Here is a 17,194-nt window from a genome sequence, read left to right as displayed (position 1 = left end):
CGTTCGTAACCTTCCGTTCTGTGTCGGCTTTGTGGCTCAGTTGGTAGAGTACCGTGCACCTTGCGTTCCGCCCGCAGAGTCGTAGGATCGAAACCTGGCGCCGGCAAGTATTTATATAGTGTAGGGGGAGCGATGCGGACGCGGACTACGGACGCCAACGCGGGTGACATCGTAAGTTACTATAATGCTCTGCATTTAAAACAAAGAAGGATTCACTTACTGCGAGTCGCACGTGTTTGACCGCACCGATGAAGGCGAGCAATGCGCCTCGGTGGCTAGGCGGCATGCCCTGCTCCGCTGCCGCTCGGATGGGTCTTTGGCGCGGCAGCCCGAGTGGTATGAGTCTTCAGACACAGTCGGCAGCGCAGGCAAGTCCTTCGTCCACAATCCGCGGTCGAGAGCCGGAAAACACCGTCCAGTTTGAGCCATACCGCGTTACCGTCACCTACTCTTCCACAGTAAACAATACGAGACTCCCCGATCGGCGCCCGTACCAATATGGCCGACGGTCTCGTTTACATCAGTGTTGCTAGATCACCAAGCAATTTCGCATAGGGTCTATTGTGAGGTGCCACTGCGAGAATTTCAACTGCAAGGTAATAGGATTATAGGTATGCGGACCCTGTCATCGGTTTTTGCACAGCTGTCTTGGGTTCCCTATAACGTCCACGTGGCCTGCCAACCCTCCGTTTTGGTATATATGAGGCTGTGGGACACTTTAACGATGGCAAAGGATGTGCAGCAGATATTTTGAGGGAAGCGAGCATCGAATTTGGCCACCACACTCACGTAACATATTGAACGAGTGACCAGCATCCAGTGAAGCAGGGTACGCGCCAATCAATGGGTGAGGCAAAACACCTCCGCAAGAAAATACGGGCAGAAATCAAAGTAAAAAAAGAGCTTGTGGCTACACAGGAGAACCCTAGCTATGACCTTGGTGAATATGAACGTTTCCGGGCAATATTATCTGGTTTTGACTCGGATCGAAACACTTTAATCTTGTTTTTTTTTTTTCAAAACTTTTTGGCACTTTCTTCTTGCGCGAACAGTTTTTATTTCAAAATGAATGATTATTTTTGAATGAAACGTCGCCGGTTTTCTCTTGATTCCTATTCTGTGCAATGAACTAGGATTATAAAAAACTGATTGTAAGCTTTGATATAAGCATGATTTATTTCAAGGAATGCAGCCAAAAATGACACATTTTTCGGTTTTTTTTTCGTTTTTTCACTATAACTTGGTTCCATAATATCGGATGGCACATATCCTATTAGTTGCACAGTACAGTTAGTTGGCTACCTCTGTACATTATGCCATTCCTGCAATCCATTCAATAGTTATGAATGTTAGCGTGACGCCCATGTTCGGGGTATTTTTTGTCAATAACAAGCATCAGTTAGATTATTTTCACTATTTTTTACTTTTAAATATCACAAAAGACAGTCCTCTATAAGGTTCGTAGTAAATAAAAATATACTGGTTGAAATTTACATTTCTTTTTAAAAAGGTGGTGGCATACCTTAATAGTGCACATTTTTATCATTTCTCTTCAACTGTTCCCCGTCATTGCCATACCATGCCGGGCTTTGTTTACCGTTTAAAGCGGAAAATGCAGTGGTAACATCTGTGTCCTTGCCGTGCCCCATATAGGGCAGGAAGCACAGCGCGTGCATTTTGCGCGACTGCCTCACATAAGGTGAGGACGTGGCCACAGAATAAGCTCCTGAACGCATTCACGAGACTCCACCCGAACGAAATTATTATAGCATGGAAGCATCGAAAGAGAGAGAGAGAGAGAGAGGAAAACTTTATTGAGCAGTTATATGCGTGGGGATGGCTTCTTAGTCCAGAAGTCCAAGCGTTGTCTTCGCACGTACCGCCCTCTCCGTCAGCATGACCTGGTCGGCGAGGTGTGCGCTGGACAGCGCTGTCTCCCACTGCTCGAGGTTGGGGCTAGGGAAAGGGGGTGGCAAGTCCGGATTTTGGCTAAATTCCCAGACTACGTGATATAGGGAGCCTGATTTTCCACAGAACTTGCATTGAGGTGGATGCTGATTGAGGAATTGCATATGGAGCCGGATTGGGTGAGGGAACGTGTTTGTTTGAAGTAAGCGAAGTGTCGAGCCTTGTTTTTTACTTAATTGTGGGTTGGGTGGTGGATAGACTCTACGTTCTAGCCAGTAATGCTCGGTAATGTTACGGTAAGTCACAACAGGGGTGGGGTCAGGTTCTCCTTCCAGGGCCTGGTGGGCGAGTGCGCAGGCCGTCGCGTGGGCGAATTCGTTGCCCGCGAGGGAGGAATGTGCCGGCGCCCAGACTATCGTGACGTGCCGTTTCGGGGGGTTTCTGCTCAGGATGCGGTATGCTGCGGGGGTCACCGATCCAAAAGTAAATCTTCTGCAGGCCTGCTGCGAGTCAGAAATTATCGTTGTTGCCTTGGTCTGGGTTATGGCAAGCGCTATGGCCACTTCTTCTGCTTCTTGAGGGGTAGTTTTGGGGATGGTTGCGCTGGAGAGGCATTTGTCTCTCGATGTTACTACTGCCACCATTGCTCCCTTATGGTTACTGCTTGCTGCGTCGGTGTAAACCGTCCCTTCGTCTTTACCGTAAATTTTCTCTAGAGCTTCGGCCCTGGCCTGTCTTCTGCCTGCATGATGTTCCGGGTGCATATTGCGGGGAATTGGTTTAATGTGTATGTGCTGCCTCATATCTGGCGCAAGAGGTCGGGGTTGTAGCTGTCCTTGAGGCGTCCATTGAAGTTTTGTCAAGAGCTTTCTGCCTGCAAGTGTGAGTTCGAGTCTTAATTTTTGGCTGGAGAGGTGTCCTTCGATTAATTCTGATGCAGTGTTGTGGATGCCTAATTTGAGTAGTCGAGCAGTCGAAGGGCTCGTGGGGATACCCAGTGCTTGTTTGTAGGCTTTCCGTATAATGACGTTGAGCTGCTCCTCCTCAGTTTTGGTCAGAGTTACGTACGGGGCCACGTAGATAATGCGTGATAGAATGAAGGCCTGGACCAATCTGGTGGTGTCTTCCTCTTTCATCCCTCTTTGTCTGTTCTGCACCCTGCGTAACATCTAGGTGACCTGTTCGGCGGTAGTCTTTAGTTTCTGAATCAGTTCGTTGTTCCTTGTGTCCGCCTGGATATGAAGTCCAAGTATTCGTATCGCCTTTGTAGGCCTGATGGGATGGCCTTCCAGTGTGACTTGGATGTCGTCTTTGTCTTTCTTTGTGCGTCGTCTGCGTACGACCAGAAGTTCAGATTTTTGCGGAGCGCATATTAGTCCGCACTCTTAGGAATACTGATTGACGGTATCAGTTGCCTGTTGGGGTGTGTCATGGAGGCCGCCGATCGAATCTGTGCCAGTCCAGATAGTAATATCGTCGGCGTAAAGGCCATGCTTTATGTTGGGGATCTTCTCTAGTCTTTTCGGCAGCTCTATCAGTGCTATATTGAAAAGCATGGGGGATAGAACAGACCCCTGAGGAGTCCCCCTGTCCCCAAGAGTAATTGGATCAGAGGAGACATCCCCTATCTTTATGACAGCTTGGCGGTTGGAGAGGAAATCGGCAATGTAGTTGTACGCCCTCTCTCCGCAGCCTGTTCTTGCCAGGTTATTGTGGATTGCGTTGTGCGCCACGTTATCAAACGCTGCCTTTAGGTCAAGGGTGAGTATGGCCCGGGGGCAGGGTCTCGTGGCCGGAACGAGTATGTCCTCCTTGATTTGAATCAGGATGTCTTGGGTGCTCAGGTGCTTTCTGAATCCAAACATCGAGTTGGGAATTTGCTGGGTTTCATCGAGGTATTGCTGAAGTCGTAGAAAAATTATCCTCTCCATGATTTTCCCCACGCAGGATGTTAACGAAATCGGCCGAAGAATATCTATATGTGGTGATTTGCCTGGTTTCGGGATCAGTCGCACCTCGGCTGTCTTCCAGGAGATGGGAAGCTTGCCTGTGCGCCAGAAGACGTTGAAATGCTCTGTGAGGTCTTCTACAGCCCTGTCATCTAAGTTAGCCAACGCTTTGTTGGTGATTTGGTCTTGCCCAGGTGCGCTGGAGCGCTTGCAGGCTGCAATGGCGGCTCGGACCTCATAGACTTCAATGTCTCTGTCTAGCACGAGATTGGGTAGACCTTCATAAGGGGGAGGAGCACCTCCTTTTCCCGGACGTAGGTATTTGTTCTTCAAGTCTTGAATGAGGTCATCCGTGGTTCCCTGGTACAAGTGCATAGTGCGTGCTAGGCTTCTAGTGGTCTCTCCCTTGTTCTTGAGGGGGTCGATAAGGTGTCGAAGCAGGTGCCACGTTTTGCGAGTAGATAACGTTCCATGGAGGCTATCGCATAACGTAAGCCAATTCTCCTTGCACAGGTGGGCCGCGTACTCCGCCGCCTGCTTACTTAGTTGTGCTATACGTTTCTTAAGCCGGCGGTTGTGCCTCTGCTTCTTCCAGCGTCTGCTCAGGCTGTGTCTGGCTTCCCAGATGTGCAGGAGTTTGGAATCGACATGCGGTGTTTCGTATGTTGTGGCTATTTTTTTTTTGTGTTGGCCTTTACATCTCGTATAACACTCTCCGCCCACTGGTCGTAAGATTGTCCCTTCGAATGATCACGATCTTTCCTTTCTTTTCTGAATTTGTCCCAATCAGTTAATTCGGCTGTACCAATGTATGACCTGTAGCTCAAGCCTTTGATGAGGACTTGTATGATATCATGATCGGATCCCAAATTCTCCATGGTGTTGGTCCACGTGATGTCGAGTGAGCCTCGGAGTAGGGATAAGTCTGGGCTTGTGTCTCGAGAAACGCTGTTCCCTGTGCGAGTTGGGGTGTGCGGATCATTTAGGAGCGTGAGGTTGTGCGATTCTATAACACTGAGCAGATCTTTCCCCCTCTTACTGTTGTATGTGTATCCCCAAAGTTTGTGCGCTGCATTAAGGTCCCCCAAAATGAGGAGAGGAGAGCTGGCAGCGAGTTGGAGGGCTTCGCACACAGTATCTTCTATACCCGGTCGTTTTTTCGAGGGTCGGCAGTAGACGTTGAGAATAAAGATGCTCTCTTTGCATTTTGCTGTCCGGGGAATGAGTTCCACTAGAGTGTGCTCACATTCCCTTTGGGGGGTAAGGTGCTGTATTGCTGCTATGTTGCTCTTGATCAAGGTTGCCGTAGATCGTCCAGACGGATCCGTGTAAGTAACGTATCCTGGGAGCTTGGTTGGACCATTCGTCTCTTGGACTGCAATGATATCAGGTGGGGGAGAGAGTGTGCCGAGATACTGTTGTAGAGCTGCTGACTTGTCTTTGATTCCGCGGCAATTCCATTGGAGCAATGTGGTGGAGTCCTGCCTATTTGGTAGCATACTCATCGGGGAATGAAACCAAGTCCTTGTTTTCGGATACTGGAGGGCGGGAATACGGAGCTTGCCTTCTGCGGAGACTGTTGCTTTCAACCGTCTCCATTCTGCCTTCTAGCTGGTCGATGCGAGTTTCGAGTTGGTCGACCCGACCTACGACTTGATTGATTTGGACGCCGTTCTGGGCTACCTGAGCGGATAGCGCCTGTATTTGTCGGTTAATTTGGTCAGTTTGGGTCTGTATCTGGGTCTGGAGCGCCTTGAGTAGGTCTTCGAGGGAGGTTGTGCCTCCTTGAGACTGGGTTTGTTGCGAGAAGGGGTCTGTGGTGTGCTCCGACGAAGTCTTGTTTTGACCTATCGCTTCGACTTCAGCTTGTAGAGAGAAACTTGCGCACTCCCCCTGAGCGGGTGGGACAGAGGGAGCTGTGTCCATGGCATTCGAATTTGTTCCGGCGATGCGTGAAGGGCGTTTGCGTTTGTCTGGGTGCGAATCGTCACGGAAGCTTTCTAGTTCTGCTAGCCTTTTTTCTAATGACGCAATTATGATCTGTTGTTGCGCCAACTGTGCCTTAAAGGTTGAACATTCTGGACATGGGTGGGAATCTGTGTTTTTTGTTGGTGTGGGTGTGGGGTCGCGTCGAGCAGTGGGAGACACAACGCAAGCCCAGCTCACCTGTTTCTCGTCGTTCCCGGTCTTCGGTGTACGGTTGCGGGACCCGGATTTTGACCTGGTGCTTGAATTTCCTCTCCTTCTCGCGGATGGGGTTCTGGATCGGTCACGGGGCCGCCCCCGCTGGTCTGGTTGTGAGGCTGGATGGCCATGCTGCGATGCTTGCTGATCCACTTGGAGGGCTAGTTGGTTCACCCGAGAGGCGCGCTCCTCCGTCCTCTTCTGCTCGAACTGCCGTTGACGAAGGACGAAAGGCTCCCGGAAGCGTTTCGGGCAGCCCTTGGTAGCCGTAAGGTGGGCCCCCCCGCATAGCGAGCAGAGGGCCTTGCAGTCATGTCCGGGTTTCGGGTCTTTGACCCCACACTGGTGGCACACACGTGTGTTGGGCTGAGGACATGCCGTCGCCCTATGTCCGAGTTCATGGCATGCGTCGCACACAGGCACAGTCTTCTTGTACAAGGAGCACGGGTACTCCGAGCCGAAGAGGGTAACGTAATAGGGGACCTTGTTACCAGCAAACGTGACTACGACGATATTTGAATTTCCTAGTCTTCTGCATGCGTAGATCTCGTGGTTGGGTACGAACATATTGTCTAACAATTCCCGCTCCGAGAAACGGAGGGGTGCCCCTCTTATGATGCCCTTGACGGAGTGATCTGGGGCGAGTCCGTAGAGCTGCACTGGGTAGGTCATGTTATTGATTCGGATCTGCTTCACCTGACTCAAGGCTTTTGCTGCTTCTGCCGACGGGGTGCTAATTGTAGCGGTGTTCTGCAACATGTCATAGCGGACTCGCAGGTTGGTTTGGCGCCAGGTTGACTGAATTGCGCTCAGCAAGGCGAGCGAGACCTCGGCTAGGTCTAATTCCGCTTTCTTGAGGCCACCCTGTGGTCGCAACACGAGCTTGTAATCGTCCCTGGGAAGGGGAGCTGGCCTTGGAGCAAATTTGCGTGTAAGCGAGGGCTTCGTGGTTGTCGGCTCAGCCGTTAGGCCTACCGCTGGGTTGGGCTTCCGCTCGCGTCGCCGCTGGGCTCGGGTGACGACTTCGATCCAATCGGCGTTTGAGCTTGAATCTGTCGCAGTTTCATCACATTCGCCTTCAGTTGGGTCTTGATGCATTAAGTTGTCCTCTGTCTCACTTGCGTCTGTGCTCGGGAGCACGGCGGGGCGGTCCCCTGCGTCGGCGGTCGTACCCGGCATTGGTCGTACCCGTTGTTAAGCCTAGTCCCGCTGGGACGAGGCCTAGCTTGCCGTGGTTCAAAACTGCCGTAAGTTGGCTGAATTCGCACTCACGGGGAAGTGAAATAGTGTCCTCCGGTGCACGAAGCCTAGCTGTCGATGACCGTGATATCCGCTTTGGCCCAAGGAACGAAATTACAGCACTTCTGAGTAAAACTCTGGAGCCCATGCAGAACACGACCGTTCGCTGTAGGCCACCTGGTGGCGCCCCGAAGCATCGAGCATCCAAGCGGATGGCAGCCCAAGCAACATTGGTCCTCATCCCTCGTCTATGACGGAATGTGCACCGGGATGGAGTGAGTTCCCGATGGAGCCGCTGTCCGCCTCCCAGGTCGAAGAGTACCTGAGACACCTCCAGGTAGGCAACACCGTCCAGCCGACAACACATAATCTCGACGTTCTGATAAGTGCTCATTTGAAGCGTGTGCCTTTCGAGAACCTAGACCCACTGTTGGGAAAGCCTGTATTTTTGCACACCGAGGGTGTCCTGGAGAAGGTGCTAAGAAGCGGTCGTGGAGGCTGCTGCTTCGAGCTGAACTCTTTGTTTGGGCGCCTACTACTGGCCCTGGGATATCGCCTGCAACTGCGGTCTGCTCGCTTGCGCATCTTCGTGCCGGATAATGATCCGACGATAATGACCATTCCGCGACACCTCGTGCTTTGCGTACACTTTGCCGACGACGACTACAATCGGTACCTCGTGGACGTCGGCTTTGCGGCCGTCGGCCTCCACCGGGCGATTCCACTGAAAGGAGACGCTGAACCGTTCCGCGTCCGCCACCTCGACGCTCCTCAACTTCCGGGAACGTTGGAACTTTCAATTCCAAGCAAGGGCCAAGGTGGCAATAGCGGCTGGAAAGTGCTTTACACCGTTGATGCTGGTCTCAAGCATTGGGTGGACATCGTTCCGCTCAACTGGTGGTCGGGGACACACCCGGAAAGCACTCTGCGACGTCATTTGGTCGTCGGCCGTATGATGGAAAACGGTTCGTGGCTGCGTGTAAACGACAACAAACTGCGCCGGTGGTCGCGAGACGGTTGCCTTGAATCTGAAAAATTGTTGGAAGATGAATACGAGATTGTAAGAATTCTGAAGCGGGAGTTCGGCCTCAGTCTGAGCATTGAAGACGACGTGGAACGTTTGCTTTTGCGTATACGAGGAATTATAACCTCTTCTACGCACTGAACCTTATGCACGATGTACTTACAAACAACGTCTTACATTGCATTTATAATCGCTAACGTCTCAAACGTTTCAGTGTGACACATGTATCCTTCCCTTTATTCAGTGAGTTGATTGCAGTTACTACGTTAGAACGGTGGTTTGGGCTAGTTGGTGGTGCATACTGAAATTCGAAACAGCGCAAAAAAAAAAAAAAAAAACGGGACAAGGAAACGACGACACATCGTCGTTGTGTCGTCGTTTCCTTGTCCCGTTTTTCCGCGCTGTTTCGAATTTCGGTATGCAGTTACTATACCCGTACTGTTTTGTTGTTAATGCTGTTTCGTTGTTGTTGTTGGTGGTGGTTCTGCTACGTGTTTTTGGCTTCATCATTGTGCCCGTATTACTTTGAGACAATCTTTCTGCATCGATCAAGCTATACAACTAAGGTACCTACTAGAAATTCATACGAGCATTCTAACAGGAATGAGTCAGTGAAAAATTTACAACCCTATTGTATGTCCGACCGGTTAGACTAACGGTGCTTTCCATTTTAAGGATACTGATACTTTCGTATATTGTGTTGGTGTGGAAGGTCGCCGTCAGTTGGGTATCGGGAGTGTACGGATTGTCTATAGCTCGCCTGACGCCAATCTGGCAGCGTGTTATGCCTTGGACATTGGCAGTAAAAGGAACAAAATTTAAAATTCCCCCAAAGGGTCTACAAAAGAGCAAAATTCAAACAGACAGAGACTCAATTTTATTTCTCTCGTGCGGTCGTGCCTTCGTCCGGCGATGTCTGGGGCTTCGATTATACTCTATATTAGATGTTAGCTGCATGCCGTGATTTTCAATAGCTCCAAGTTAGAGGGACGACCACACAGCTTGACAAGAAATGGGGATGACCTTCTCTCGACAAAACATAACCGACTGTGAGCGGCACAGCACAGATCCAATCCGAATAAACAAATGATCGAAGCAGTCGACGCTGCCAAGCGAAAGAGTGGTCGAAAAAAACTGTGGTTAATCGTTGCAAAACAAAAGTGGTCAATTGTTGCAAAACGAAAGAATGATTGTTTGAGTGGGTACTCTAAGCCCTATTGCACAGTAATTTCATGCACACACTTGAATATTTAGTCTCTATTTCTAGCCTGCGTCAGGGGTACATTAAATATTTCACTAGTCTACGCTAAGGTTTAGATATTCTATCTATTCGTTATCCTCTACAGCGTGAAATGGCGAGTTGTTTGTTCAAGAAAAAATGTAAAAAATAAAACATATACTCCTTGCTTTTAATACCTCGGGTTCACAACGCTAATAGACCAGAAATTTTATTCGCATTTAATGACAGGTTGCTTTTTAAATCTTATGTTTCAAGGTGTTTTAGTACATATAATTCTCGTCTCTTTTCTATACCTTTCTAAATGTGTATCGGCGTTATTTTTAAACCTTTCTCGCTAACCCTGCTGTTATCTGACCCTGCTATGCATTTTTTTTTTCTGTTGGCCTGCTGTTACTTCACAATAAAGAAGGAATTCTCTAAACCTATGCTCTGATGAACTTTACAACACCAAGGGGTAGTTGGTCGAAGACAACATATCGAATTCTAGGGAAAGGCCGGAAGCCACCGAAGTGGGATGAGCCGTCCTCCTCCGCATGGAGCTCTCCGCCTCACTGCAACAATCACCTCCCGGTCTAAAAAGCACTCAACACAAAATCTGTCAACGTCCACTATTCCCCTCCTACCACGAAACATGTACTCCGTACACAACGGGCTGTGGCGAAAAACCAGAGCCATAGGGATTTACAAGATACACAGCCATTTGCAAAAGTTTACGGACCACGAAAATGGCTTTTTTGGGGTATTTCTCTTCACGCGTAACAGTCCACAAAATGTGATGTGCATGTGAGCTGTCGTATAATCACTAAAGTATTGCAAAAATACCGCTCATATTACCCTGGGCTGCCATGCCACATAGAAAGAATTTAAAATTGCTGCTTTTTACTCTTGACGGTACAAAAACGATCTGGACACTGCCTACGAGGATCCCGACAGAAGTCCCGACACACTGGCTGTGACGTATGGCAGTCATGATAAAATTAAAACCGTTCCATTTAATGTAAAAGCTGTCGGAAGTGCAGATCCCGGGCTACTACTGGCCGTGACCACCGTCCTAGGTGTAAAAATTTATAGCGCACCTGTAAGGATTTCTGTTAATGTTGCGAACGCTAAAGCATTAGCGTTTATTTGACAAACGCATATGCCGGTGCCATGTTGTATAGGGCTTGCCGTCCCCATGTTGTACGCTCCCATGTTGTATAGGGCATGCCGTCGTAAAATATTCAAGTCGCCTTTTACTGCTTGCGCGCCACCTGTTAATGCAGCGTCCTACGAGTGCAGCTATTTCGGAGGCCCTTTGACATCAAACATCTAGAGCGCTGGGAAACCCGCTGCACAGCTCCGATCCCCCTGATGCAGCTACGGCTTGTCGAGATGGCCGAACAACCGCCAGGAACGAAGATCTCCTGGCTGACTAACCCGGGAGCCCAAGCTCTCTACTAATGGGGGAATAAAGCTCTCTCTCTCTCTCTCTCTCTCTCTCTCTCTCTCTCTCTCTCTCTCTCTCTCTCTCTCTCTCTCTCTCTCTCCCTACCTCCTGGCTCTGCCTTGATGCCAACTTTGCTGCCCTGCTCTCGGTTGTTTTCGAGGAGGGGAAGGGGATGACCCATGGCCTGCAGAATTGCCTGTTGGTTTGGCTCTTCACCGCGTTCGCCGGTCCTCTTAATCGCTGTCTTACTGTGGGCTAGTGCAGTGAAAGACCGTTAGTTCGAGTTTCAATAATTCGAATTTATGTCTAATTCGGACTGCACCGTTTATTCCAGCCAGGCTCCGTAGAAGTCTGATGTTAACAATACATATTTACAAATATGCACACAACTCAACTTTCGCTTTCATCCATCAACATAAACGTTCTTCTTCAAACTGCATACCGAACCTCCGCCTGTTAAGACGTGGCTGGCATAATGGGAGCATTTTTATATCTTCTGTAAGTGGTCTCCTACGCAATGTACCAGAAAGAACTGCGCTATCACCGCAATCGGGGCGGTCAGCATTTCCTTCGGTTTCGTAGCGCGGGCGTTAGCTTTGGACGTTCGCTTGGAGAAAGGCTCGTCCGCGATTGGCTGTACCAAGTGATGACGTATGCTCTGTCATCAGGTGTTCTCCTAGTTAAGAGAAACGGCGCGCGGTTGGCGGTATTCAGTGTCCGAAATACCGATAAGATGGACAAACCCAAGAAAAGCCAAATTAAAGCGAGTGAAGACCACCAGCCTCGCGGTTTCCTCAGTCTAATCATTTCAGTTGCGAAGGTGGCCGAATTTTTTGTATTCGTAAGAGAAATCCACGCAAGCTTGGCACTCCGTGGAAGGATCCTGCAGATCGTCGACTACAGACCGAGCGCAGACGGACATGATCTTCAGCTTATAGAAGAAATTGACAAGAAATAAGAAAGATCCTATGTCCGCCGTATTTTGATAAGACAGGTTTTATTGTCTCACGAAAATGTCTTCCACACATGCTTTTATGTTAACAGGTGAAGCCGACTTTAAGGAGATCAATGTAAGCTGACTTTCCAATATTGTGCGTTGCTTAGTGAAGCGTGGCTATCTACGGAGTGAGTATAGTCCCATACCCACACCATACTCCTCTCCCCCGTCGTCCTTTCTTTTCGTGTCGAGCACACTCGTCGCCACGGACGACGTCTCCGTCTACCCTGACGCAGCGCAATGCCGCGAGCTCATCGGCGGTCAGCTGTGCGGCGCACTAGAAGTGTCATTGGGTCTACACACCAATCGTGTGTGTCCTTTGTCTGTGACGTAGATATCACGCCATTCTCCTTATACTTCAACATAGCAAATCACCAATACAGCTAAACCCCAACAGAGCAAATCTGACCAAAGCACCAGGTCAGTATTTTCCTTCTTCACAAGGTGGAAGGACTCTGTTTTTAAGGGCGATAGTCTTTCTCGGGCTACTCAAAGGGACACTGAAGTGATTTGTAATCATTGCGGGATTAGTAACGCAAGTTGTAGTCTGGAGCCTATGGCCATGTTTCGACCACTCTCGCTGCGTTTACGCGAATTTATTCGGTATAAAATCTATTCGAAAATGCTTTCCTCCTCTCTGCATTCTCCTTGCCGATTTCCTATGACATTTCGTATGGCGTCAAAACAAGGTGGCTTGGCTTGACTGTGCTACTGCACAGTTCGCCGACCCTCCGATAGAAACAGTCGCCCCAGCGATTGAGCAGTGGGAGGAAGTGCTGGCCAGCTCTAGCCTCGAAGAGCAGCTTCGGCTGATCCACCGAGCTGAGGCGGCTGGACGCTCCAACGGGGTCCTGAACTGAGGAAACCGCCCGCTTGACTCGTCTCATTAAATAAAGTTTATTCTCTCTCTCTCTCCAGCGTTTAGTCAGCCGGCCACCGGCGGGTTGCCGCAATTCGTTCGCTCAGTTGAAACTAAGCCACGGTTTATTAAGGCCTGGAAAAATGTGCCTTTAGTTTGTTAGTTTGTAGATTCTACCAAGCTCTAAGTCCAAGTCACTTCACACAAGCGGACATGCGAAGCTTCGCTGACTGGTACGCTATTAGAAAACTGTAAAGCCAATTGAAGACGGGAGAAGACTCAGCGAGGTTAATATACACTCTAAGAAAAAAGGGTAGAAAAAGGGAGGAAATCGGGGGTTTTCTCCCCCGGACCAGCGGGATTCTCCCTTTAGCTCGTTACACGTAGCGCCACCTGACGGCCTCTACGAAACACCGAAACGGGGGAGGAAATATTCTCCCCTGTCGTCTGCAATCGGCTGTCGGCGCCGACGGCGAAAACGAAACCGTTCATCGTTGCACTGTGGCTTTCGCCGATCGGGCGCATACGACGACTACGAGCAACACCGCCCCTGCGGTGTGCTGCTTGCTTGTTTTCTCGCCGTCTTATTGTTATTATTACCATCTGCTCGCTGCGCTAACGCACGGCTCGCCAGCTGTGTGTTTGAAGCACATTCTGTGGGCGCCGCTGCATGCTTCCTGTGTGCGACTCTCCTGCGCCCTGTTCAACGTTACCACTGCATTTGTGGACGTTTTATACTGACGCCCAAGGGTAAGAGAGGTCAGCGATGATAGTAAACTGCCACTTTTTTCGTCAACGAGCACGGACCGCAGCATATTGACGCATCAGTTACCAATAACAAGCCCCCATTCATTAACATTTTGGCTGAATGGTTGCCAGACCAGCGGTGCGCTCTACGCTAAAAGAGCGAAGGCGAGGCAATGAGTGTCATAACCCAAACATACCTGCCGTACTGTTTCGTGAAACGTTGTTTCTTCTTTGAGCTATTTTACTGCTTCTTACAAAACCTCAAATTAATACAAGTTTGCAATTGCACGGGTTACATTTGATGAAATAACAAAACCCACCTAAGGCTTACGCACTGCCGTGGGTTATCGAAACAAGCAACGATCTCACTGTTCCTACCTGCATTCTCCGCGATCAGGGTTATAAATACTTTGTCGCCGTTTCTATGTTTAGTTGTGGCTTGTGACCATGCAGACATGTTAGTGGTGGTGTGTACATATACGTGTATTATGCTTGTGATGTTGGGTGTTGCGTGTATTGTGCGTTGGCAGTGCCTTTAATGAAGTGTATGTCGCTGTGTTGTGCTATCTTTCTTCCCAATATATGCCTGCCCACATGCGGCCTCCGTGATGTTGGGTATAATAATATATAAGTTATCCATAAAGGAAACCAAGGAAGCGCCTTGAAGTAAGTGCCCACTGATGGTGATGCTTAGTAGCTGCCCCTCCCCACCCCTACTTTTTTTGCATCATCTATCGGTCATTTTAAAACGTTTACGATTGCTTTACTTCGAGCACGCTAGGGGGCGAGCATTGTCGAGGATGCGACAGCGACGGATACGTTTTTCGTGTCGCCTGCATTGCCTTTTCGCTGAGATTTACGATTGCAGACGATCCGCGTTTTGATGCATCGGTTGTAGCAAGGTAAGACGACTTAAAACAACTGGTTGTTCTCAAACGGCCGCATTGGATGCTTGTGATCTCGTGTGCGGTGAACGGCGGGGTTACGAGCCTTTCGGAAATAAAGGCGGCATTTTGAAAGCAATCGGTATGACTTCTGTGTTTACGGCGGCACGGTCGCTCTGAACGCGTAGGCGGGGCGGGGCGCGCAGCGAGACTAATGCAAGAAGTCGCGCATATACGATTGGCGACATCGCTTGCTAACCGCAGTTCTGGTGCACGGTAGGTAATTTCTTGGTTATTTTAGCGCATTTTAAGCGCACACAACCACAGTAACCTACTTATTTGTACTTCCTCGATCCTCAAACCGATCAGCCCGCAAGGCCTTTATCGCATGACAAGCCTTGCTTGGGTGACGCTGCCAGGGGAGGAACGCTCCTCTCCTCCATAGCTCACGAAAGGGGGAAAGCTTCCTCCACTCCTAGGGGTAGAAACGCGTTCTTCCCTCTTACAGGGAGAACCTTTCCACCTTTTAGGGAGCAATATATGATACATTCCTGTTTCACCCTTAAGGGAGAAACTACCACACCCTTTTTTCTTAGAGTGTTGGACTGTATGTGAGTTGCGCCAGGAGTAGACAAAAACAACGTAGCAGCCGGGAAAACGCAGCACCGAGGAACGTAAGAGCGGTATTCTACTGTAATTTGTTTCGGGATAGTTCGGGTAAAACAACAGTTACAGCTGTTTTTTGTAACCGTACTCTCTCCTTAGATGGCCACGTCTGATGTCCATGTAACAGCAGACTAATTCTGAAACGTTTACAACTTCGCTGTGAACTAACTAGGCAATTAAATGAACCTCGGCATAATGGTGGAATCGTCTTAGCGGCTAATTGTCATGCACTTGTTTTCGGTACACTTTCAAAAACACAATACTTAGAGCCATTTAGAGCCAGGTGGCTATTCTTCACTGTGAAACACACAATGTAGAAAAGCCAGCCTAGAAAGCTTACACCGTAAGCTCACAAAGCTTACATCAAAGCTTACACCGATTTTCTCAAAGTTTGCTTCACCTCTAAACACGAGTGCATTGTTGGGAATACATACTCAGGGGCAAATAAAGCCGTCGTATATCAAAATGCGAAGGTCCTAGGATCTTGTTTTTGTGTTTTTTTTTTTTTATACTGGAAACATGTTTCTTCGCGGCAGAAAAAACTTTCCCCTGAGAGAGCATGACACGACACCAGCAGAGACTGTCCTCAGGGCCAGCCCTAGGACAGATCCGCTGTTAAAGGGGCCCTGAAAGGCATTTTGAGCACACTAAATGAACTAGCGCAATCGCTAGATTGGGTCGCCAACGTCACCTGTGCCAAGTATTACTCTTTTACGCGCAGCGGAAAGCTCACACTTTTGTTGCAAAGTTTGTCGCTTTTTTCTCACCCTTTCCTTCGTGTTTTTGGACGCCGCCATCTTCACATGTCTACATCATCGATTCCCAGATGTTCGTCATGAGCTAGACATCCTGCTATTGGGCGGCTTTTTCACGCACTTCCGGCAAAGAGATGAGTCGTCTGCTCAGCGTCGGCTCGCCGGCTGATCTGCCAGCGGAGTGCCGGAGTGCTTTGACATTTTACGACAAACGAAACAAGTGTAAACAAACGCTTAACCGTTTGTATTGAATGCAACACGGCCATAACACGACGTGGATTTTATCTTACGTGAGTACGTACCATAAAGAAAGTCCCGTGGCACTTCTTTGGTGCAATCGCAGAGAACGCCCTGAGCCGAATGCCCGGGTTTGACGCGTACATTTTATTCAACTTCAAAACAATCCAGAGATGCGTTTCGAACGAACGCAACGTCACAACATGCGTTGCAAGTCTGAACCGCGATTGACAGACGATGAGTTGCCTCCTCCTGCCCGTCGTAAATACGGCACTCACCTCACACCCGGTTTGCGGGGACGAGCAGCAAGTCACAACTCTGGCGCGCAAGCGAGAAGGCTTTTAGCCAGGCACACTGCACATACCCCATGCGAGGTTGAGTGGTACGTCGTTCGAGAAAGATAATCCAGACCATGGGAAGCACTATCCACCCGCAGAAGTACAATGTCGCATTTCATCGCGAAACGAACGCGTCCACAACACACAGGAGGCGATGCACACACACACACACACACACACAGCTTCGGTCGCTGCATTGGCTTAGCTGCAAGCTTCGTTCGGACAATCAGCGATGCTACGACGATACAGAGCTGCGTGAGGACGACGTGCTAACCACTTCACGTATTTAAAAACACAGGGGCAAAGAACTAGGTTCATCGGAAGCAAAAAATCTTTCCTCCGTTATAGTGCCTGATATATACTGGCTAGTGTGCCGAGGGTGGGCTCCAGGCGGGCGCCGGGAGCGATGTACGCGGCCGTCTGCCGCTTGGGGCGCTGCCGTGCGGGAGTGTGCGCGTTCATCCGGCCCGAGCAGATCGCGCGGTTACCTCCGAGCTGCGTAGCAGACGGCAGCGGCAGAACTTTCCATTCCCGCTTGCGACGAAAGCGAGCGAAAGCGACGGGAATTCTGTCGCGCAACCAAAATTTGTCCCGACCATTCGACAAAAACGATCGTCGCGCGACAAAGCGACGGAATTCGAGCCGCTCTCACTCGCTTTCGTCGCAAGTGCGAGCGAGCCTTTATGCGCAATCTCCGCCCCACATAAAACAAGCTCTTGCTTGTCGCCTGAACATACGGTT

The sequence above is a fragment of the Haemaphysalis longicornis genome, unplaced genomic scaffold, assembly GCF_048455015.1.
Source record: "Haemaphysalis longicornis isolate Haplotype H1 unplaced genomic scaffold, Haemaphysalis longicornis Haplotype H1 scaffold_8, whole genome shotgun sequence".
NCBI classification, from domain to species: domain Eukaryota; kingdom Metazoa; phylum Arthropoda; class Arachnida; order Ixodida; family Ixodidae; genus Haemaphysalis; species Haemaphysalis longicornis.
The sequence above is the reverse complement of the archived record's forward strand: the minus strand, read 5'-3'. Positions refer to the sequence as shown.